This window comes from Dipodomys ordii, unplaced genomic scaffold (assembly GCF_000151885.1).
Source record: "Dipodomys ordii isolate 6190 unplaced genomic scaffold, Dord_2.0 Scaffold117, whole genome shotgun sequence".
NCBI classification, from domain to species: Eukaryota; Metazoa; Chordata; class Mammalia; order Rodentia; family Heteromyidae; genus Dipodomys; species Dipodomys ordii.
The window spans coordinates 627,342-635,986 of record NW_012267333.1 but is presented as its reverse complement, the minus strand read 5'-3'; positions in this window follow the sequence as shown (position 1 = coordinate 635,986).

Genomic DNA, 8,645 nt, shown 5'->3' with positions numbered 1-8,645 from the left:
CTACAGAACTGGATTCTTCTGGACAATTCCAGAATCATCTAGCAAATGATCATCCCTATCCAGCCTCCTTTTGACATAGAACACTTCAATTGATTTACATAAATTAGGAAGTCCTTATTCTCTGAGAGGCAGACAGTAAGGTCCCTGGAGCCTACTGCTTCATTCAAAACTACCTTTCGTAGGTTAGATGAGTTTCATCAGCATCTGGCTAGTACATAGTAGGTGTGTGAAACTTGAATCCAGATCTCCCACCTCCAAATCCCCACACCTTGCTACTTCTTGAAACAACTACTCTAGTTAAGTAGCTAGACTTAGTTTACCTAGATTTACACAGCTGTTAGCTCATCTAAAATCTGCCTAGAAGCTGCATGCTGTTGGGTCATGCCTATAATCCTAGCTACTCAGGTTCAAAGCCAGCCCAGGTAGGAAAGTCTATGAGACTCTTATCTCCAATGAACCAGCGAAGAGCTAGAAGTGGAGCTGTGGCTCAAGTAATAGAGTGCCAGCCTTGTGTGGGAAAAAAGCCAAGGAGAGAATGAGGCCCCAAGTTTAAGCCCCAGTACTGGCACACATACATCACACACACACACACACACACACACGCACACATGCACACATGCACATGCACATACATACATCTGCCAAGAGACTGGGCAGAATAAGTAAAAGTTAGTGATCTGGTTATGAAGAGTTGGTTGGGCTACAGGACCAAAGTCCCTCATGGGAAAGATCTAAGCTGAGAATTAAGGTGTTATTTTCTCTCACGAGAGTTGACTTCAGCTATTTTCATTCCACTAAAGACTAGGAATGTGTTTCTTATAATGCATCCATTTTAACCATACTCCAGGACAACAAATAGAGTCTTAACGGGCCAACAAGTTGATTATAACAGGATGTTAGCCTCTTGGCTCTCTGCTTAGAGAACACACCCCACAATCAAGCCAACTGGAATCACTCTAAATTTATGGCCATGGATCTCAAGTGGTAACTCAGCACTGCCTGGAAATGCTGCTACATTTCTTAGCAAGTTTCCTTTCTCCCTTTCTAAGATGTCTTCACACCTCCTCTTGTCTTCCAGCCATTAGCCTCTCTCTCTCTTTCAGGTTATAATCTCACCCTTTATGTCACCAAGAAAATAAAGCCAAGATCAACTATGACCTCTAGTTGGGTGTTATAGTGCAGGCCTATAATCCCAGCACTCAGGAGCTGGAGGAAGGAAGATCTCAAGTATAAGACCACCCTATCTACAGAGCAATATCCAGTCTCAATAAAACAAGAAGAAGGTCTAGGTGTGGTGTCTCATACCTGTAATTCCAGCTGTTCAGGAGGTGGAGATCTGGAAGATTGGGGCCAAAAATTAGCAAGGCCTCATCTCAGCAATAAAGGTGGGTATGGCAGCACATGCCTGCCATCCTAGCTACAAAGGAAATCATGGCCTAGGTAGGCCTGGGGGGGCAGGGGGAGGAGCAGCAAGACCCTGTCTGAAAAATAGCAAAATAATTAAAGGACTGGGAGCATGGCTCAAGTGGTAGTGTGCCTGTGGCTATGAGGTTGAAACTCCAGTACCACTAAAGAAAGAGCAAGAGAGAGCATACTTCCTTGAACACACACACACACACACACTTGTGTACGCATGTACATGTGTTCGCACACACATTGTGTTTATACTTCCCTGTATCCGGCTGTGCCTTCTCCCATCGGGCCTGTCATTTGATGAGGTGACATCTGTCCTAACTGGCCTGGGATGTGAAATTTTCTGTCCTAAAACAAAACTCTCCCCAGGTGCTGGTAGCTCAGCTTGTCACCTAGCTACTCAGGAGCCTAAGACCTTAGGATCATGGTTCAAAGCCAGCCTGGTCAAGAAAGTCTGTGAGGCTCTTATCTCCAATTAACCTTCAGAAAACCAGAAGTGGCTCTGTGGCTCAAGTGATAGAGTGCTGGCGTTGAGCTGAAGAGCTCATGGACAGTGCCCAGGCCCAGAGTTCAATCCCCACAACCAAAAACAAACAAACCATCAAAAACTCATTGTCAAGGCCACCCACAGCGCCAAACCTCAGTCAAATAATGGCCAGGGATTAGGAGTCTTAATTTGTATGGAGAGATGGGGGGGAGGGGAGGGGGGATGTGCATGCACCAGTCCTGGAGCTTGAACTCAGGGCCTCAAGTTCTCATTGGGCTATTTCACTCAAGGCTAGTGCTCTACCATTTGAGTTCACACCTCTACTTCCAGCTTTTTGCTGATTCCTTGGAGATAGGAGTCTCACAGACTTCCCTGCCCAGGCTGGCCCTGCTCTATAACTGCCACTGTCTGTGAGGCGCTGCTGCTCTGCTGGGCACACCGGCTGCTGAACCTGGGGACAAAGGGCCACAGCCACTCTGTTTCCTGGATCCTCAGTGCTCCATGACACTCCATCCTCCAGGCTCTGGTCAGTGCATGCAAAGGCCTCACTTCTTGGTGCGCTAGCCTCACTGAGACTAAACTAAAACACCTTCTAGAATGTGACTCCATCCCCCTGCTCCCAAAGGACTCCAGTGTGAGACTCCAGGGCCGTATCTGCTGAGCTATCCTCAGCCTTCAAGGGCCGAGGCCAGCCAGGTATCACCTGGATCTTTATCCTTGAAGGAAAACCTTTCCTTCCTTCCTTCCTTCCTCCATTTAACATGACTTCCAAAAACTGCCCACTTCCCCCACAAGCTGTGTCTGAAATCTAGCAGAGTCTGTGGCCTTAGCTCCAACTGGTACAGTGACCACGCACATCCAGCAAACGCAGACCCACACCCACACTGCCAAATCTGTACACAACTTTGCACAGTTTGTTTGCCTGGAGAGAGAGAGAGAGAGAGAGAGTGTGTGTGTGTGTGCGTGTGCGTGTGCATGCCTGCATGTATGCCATTACTGGCACTTGAACTCAAAAACGAGCTTTGAGCTCTTGCTTAGCTTTTTCTTTTTTATCTTTTTTCTCCAGTCCTGGGCTTGAACTCATGGCCTGGGCATGAGTTCTTTTGCTCAAAGTTAGTGCTCTACCACTTGAGCCACAAGGCCATGTCTGCCTTTTTCTGTATATGTGATTTTGAGGAATGGAACTCAGGGCTTCATGCATGCTAGGCAAGCATCCTACCACTAAGCCACATTCCCCGTCCCTGCTTAGCTTTTTCAATCTCAGCTACTGCTCTATCACTTGAGCAGCAGAGCTGCACTTGCAGCTCTTTGCTTTTTAACTGGAGATAAGAATCTCTCCAACCTGCCTGCCTGAGCTAGCTTTGAATCTCACTCCAGAGATCTCAGGATTACTTGAGCCACCAGCACCCGGGCTGCATTTGGTTTTAAAGAAAAGGAGGTCCACACCCAACCAGAAAAAAACTCTGAATTAGAAGAGGGAACACAGCTTGGGTGCTGACTCTGAGCCTGGCAACTTAATCCTAACAAGAGCTTGTATGGATTGGTACCAAGTCTGTAAGTGTCACAAAGGGGAAAGTGAGGAACAGAGACAGAGAACTATCCAAAGCCAAGTGGTAAGAGTAGCCTTGTGTTCACCAAAGCTGGCTTTGAGGGTGCAAAGGAGGATGGATGGATCCACCCAGACTTAAGCCATCGGCTCCTCAGTTCCCTTTAGTAGCCAATGGGAGAAAGGAAAACCAAGAAGATTCTACACCTCCACGCCCACTGCTCAGGCAATGCCTGTCAGCATTAAAACAACCTCCCAGAGGCTTCCTGCGGCTCCGCCCCCACCTGCAGCTCCGCCCTCCCGTGGCTCCACCCCTTCAGAGGCTCCGCCCACTCTCTTCTGCATCCAGGGCTGGATGTCTGGGCTAGGAACATACATCTCTCCTCACTTTCTTCCCCCACCTCTCCCATTTCTCAAACAACAGTCCAGACCTGGCATGAGGATGACCAGGAACCCTTGTTTAAAATCCTGTGACAGTGAAATAAGCCAGACATGAGGACAAGCGATATGATTACATCTATGAGGCTTACCAGAGTAGGGGAGAATGCAGAGAGAGAGAGAGAGTAGAGCGAGCAGCAGTGGCCAGGGACTGGGTCAGGGGGATGGGGAGTCAGGGGTTAAAGGCCACCGAGTTTTAACCAGAGGAGAGGAAACGTTCTTGTGATGGATGTTGGATAGTTACACAACAGTGCAAATGTATTTCATACCATAGAACTGTATCGCTGAAATTGGTTAAGCTGGCCATTTATTTTTTCAGTGTTTTTTGTCTTTGTTTTTTTGTTATTATAAAGGTGGTGTACAGAGGGGTTACAGTTGCATAAGTCAGGTTAAGAGTATATCCTTCCCTTGCTCTCTCCCAGTTTTTCCCTCCTGTCCCCACTCACAAGTTGTATAGTTTATTTTCAACATAGGGTCAAGTACCACTACTGCAAGCAATTTATTTTTGTGGCAGTGTTGGAACTTGAACTCAGAAACTTGCACTCTTGCTTTAGCTTTTCTAGCTCAAGGCTAAAGAACTCTATCACTTAGGCTACACTTCCATTTCCAGCTTTTTGTGGTTAATTGGAAAGTCTCATGGACTTTTCCTGCCTGGGCTGGCTTCAAACCTTAATTCTCAAATCTCATCTGCTTGAGTAGCTAGGATTACAGGCCCCGCTAGTTTCCCAGTGGTTCTTCTGCATCGTCTGTATGAGAACCAAGACTTATTACCATTTATTAGCTGTGTTACTTCAGCCAAGTTACCAAACCCACCAGGCTTATGTGTAAACGGCTGCACAGCCTCTTTACACAGCTAGTATAAGGGCTACCTGAGATAAGTGATTGCAGCAGCAGGTGAGGTAGGAGGCAACTGCTCAACAACAATTTTCTATTCAGTCAGTCTGTAAAATGTACAAGCATCCCTGAGCAGAGCCTGGGCTGGTTCCTGGGCATTGGAAGGTGATAGACAATATCGCAACATCCGGTAGGCAGGCTTTAGGACTTGCACTCAGGGCCTAGGAACTTTCCCTAAGCCTTTTCACTCAAGACTGGTGCTCTACCACTTGAGCCACACCTCCACTTTTGGCTTTTCTCTTTTGCTGGCTAATTAGATATAAGAATCTCACTCTCTCAACCTTTCCTGTGCAGGTCTTAAACCTTGCACTCAGGTCTTAACCTCCTGAGTAGCTAAGAATACATGCATGAGCAACTGGTACCCCACCCAGGTGCTTACAGACAACAAGGGTCTCCATTCTCCCACTCTCAGACCTCTGAAAAATCTTCCTGACAGGAACATCTGACTATAGGTAAACTGAGTCATGAGTTACAACATGTAGTGGGGGCAAAGGCATTATAGAACAGTTGCACAAGCTGGGTACAGGGAGTTTCCAAGCACTTAAAATGAGACCCTAGCTGGGCGCCGGTGGCTCATGCATGTAATCTTAGCTACTCGTAAGGCTGAGATATGAGGATTGGAATTCCAAGCCAGCCCAGGCAGGAAAGTCTATGAGACTCTGGTCTTCAATTAACCAACAAAAAACTAGAAGTGGGGGCTGGGGAGGTGGCTCGGTGGTAGAGTGCTTGCCTTGCATGCCTGAGGCCCTGGGTTCAATTCCTCAGCACCACATAAGCAAAAAGAAAAAAAGCCAGAAGTGGCACTGTGGCTCAAGTGGTAGAGCGCTAGTCTTGAACTGAAGAGCTGAGGGACAGCGCCCAGGCCCAGAGTTCAGGCCCCACGACCGGACCTAAAAAAAAAAAAACTAGAAGTGGAGCTGTGGCTTAAGTGATGTAGTGTCAGCCTTAGGTAGAAAAGACCAAGTGAGAACATGAGGCCCTGAGTTCAAGGCCCAGGTACTGGCATGGAGAGAGAGAGAGAGAAAGAGAGAGAGAGACCTAACAGGAAGACAGGATCAGAAAATGACTGCCCTGAAATGGATTCGAGGGTGGGCAGGACATTTGTGGCCCAGGAATAGTATTGCAAAAGCCTCAGGTATAAATAAGAGAGGAAGAAGACGGCAGTGGGAGATGCAGAGTATATAAAAGAAAGCCAGCTCAATCATCTTATTCTGGGCCTGTGACTTCAAAGAGCATGAGCAGACAAGCAGAGGAGATTCTAGATTGAGATCTCTCTGGGGCCTCTGCCTCCTGGAATTCCCTTCCAGAGACATTGGTTTTATCTTAGAAGCCAAGGGCACACAGCCTCCTTATCTCACGACCCAAGTTGCCCTGGGGAGGGGGGCGGGGCAGGGGCGGGGCCTGGGCCGGGCTGAGTCCAGCCTACCCCAGGCCTGACAGCTCTCTCCCCCTCAGACACCAGAGCAACATCCATGAGAAAATTCCCCCCTGTTCTGTGGCTTTTCTCTTCTTTTTACTTTCCCCAAACTGGCCGTTGCTATTGACAGTGCTTTGAAATGTATATGGCATTACCAAAAAAAAAAAAAAAAATCATGTTAAAATAATCCCTCCTAGGTCTTCAGGCCCACACATACTTCACCCTTGTTGACGCAGTTAGAGATTACAAAGCCCGCCTACTTCTGCACTTAGGGTAATAAGATAGTTTGGCAAATTGTTAAGAGCTTTATTTTTTTTTCTTCAAAAACAAAACAAAACAAAAGATACATTACTTGTGTAGTTTGATGTCTATAAAGTGATAACTACGCTAGAAAGTTACCTAAATATTTTTTTGTCAGGCGAACATTATTGTCTGGGATACAAGGACGGTTGGCAGGCTGCCAGACCGCTCATGACCCTTTTATGAAGATGTTTCTCTAAGAGCCTGTCACCCTGTGGAGAGGGACTTCTTGGACAAGTACCATCCCTTGGACCAAATACCTTCCACTCCTTCTACTATGCATGAAGCAGATGAGCCGTGAACCCCAAGTTCTCTTCCCAGAACCATCTTTCCAAGTGGGTAAGACAACCCTGGTTGCAATCCTGTCCTTTGGCCCGGTTTTTGTTCTGAAACTATTCTTGAAAGTATTCCAAAGTGGCTTTAGAGAATACTCAGATCTCAACTGCTTTTGACTTCCAAAAAAAAAAAAAAAAAAGAGTTATGACAAGCTGGGTGGGTTCCAAGAAGCTGGAATACAGGGGAGGGGCTGACAAGGTACCAGCTGCTCCTTTGGCTTAATTCTACCAGGTTTGTAGGAGGGCACCCCCCTCCCACCCCGCAGCCACCCCTACCATAGCCACTCTCAACTCCCACCTGAGGATAGCAGGCAGGGCTCCCCCACCCAGATCCTGCTTCCTTGCCAGGCAGGTTAGTCTTGGGAACCCCTCCTGAGCCCCCTGGGGAGAGCAGACTGGACCTAGCTACCCAAGGTCCTGAAAGATGAGAGCCACATCATACTTAGCCCTGCCCACTCCATTACCTTCACCCCTATTCAAATCCCCTCCTGGTCCATGCGTTCAGAATGGAAGAAAAAAATCAAACTCAAAATCAAGGGTTAAAATAAATCACTGCTTAGGGCAAGGTTCATTCCAGGTCCAATTCCGAGCCTAAGTAAGCAAACTTGTGATTAGCACAGAAGGGCCTGACTGGTTCTAAGTGGGTCCTGAACTCTGAGGCTCTAACCTCTGTCCCCAAACAGGGCCTTCTTTCCCCAAGCTTTCTGCTATGCAAGGAATTCTGCCCCAGTTTAGGAAAGAAAAAAAAATCCCTCAGATTTGCAGCATTCTGATCTGACCAAGTCAGAATGCACAGCAAAAAGGAAGGCCCCTGGGCTGGACCTGGAGAATGATATCCCAGCAAAGAGACCTTGGTGAGGAATGCCCCACCCAGGGGCTATTGGCTCACACCTGGAACCCGAGCTACTCCGAAGACTGTAATCTGAGGATCACAGTTTGAAGCCAGTCCAGGCAGCAGAGTCTATGAGACTTTTATCTCCAATTAACCACACACACACACACACACACACACAAAAGAAAAAAAAAAGCCAGAAATGGAGCTGTGGCTCGTGGTAGAGCGCCAGCCTTGAGCAAAACAACTAACAGACAGTACCCAGGACTTATGTTCCAACTCCAGGATAGATATCGAAAAAATAAAAAGTCTGACACCAGTGCCTTACATCTATAATCCTAGCTATTTAGGAGGCTAAGATCTAAGGGTTGCAGTTTGAAGCCATCCTGAGCAGGAAAGTTCATGAAACTTTTATCTCCAATTAACCACCAAAGAAGTAGATCTGGGGCTCAAATGATAGAACATTAGCCTTGAGGGAAAAAGCTCAGGACAGCACACAAGCCCTGAGTTCAAGCTCCAGGACTGGTACAAAGGAAAGCAGTATTCTTATTTTAAACTCACCAGCCTCCCTGGTACATATTCCCCCTATTTTCTATGCCCAGCGTAGCAGAGACCACATCGCTCAAGCCTGCCTTGTACCACGCACTACAATTTCATATGTAACGAAGTGAAACCAGAACACCTTATCTCATAATCAGCATATCAACAAGTACAAGCTTATTCATGAACATAAAATAGTCTTCATTCCTCATGCGCAGACTACGCAACAGAACCAGCTCTAGGTCTTCCTGGTAGCATTTAACCTGTAAGAGACCTAGGAGGTAAAAGATGGGCAAAATCTTAGACCCATGAAGATGTAACTAGAGCCACGCAAGGATCCTGAGAGTATCATTTGTCCTGCTCCTTGTGAGCACCCAGAAAATGTTGTTGTTTTTTTCTGCCAGCCCTGGGGCTTGAACTCAGGACCTGCATGCTGTACCTGA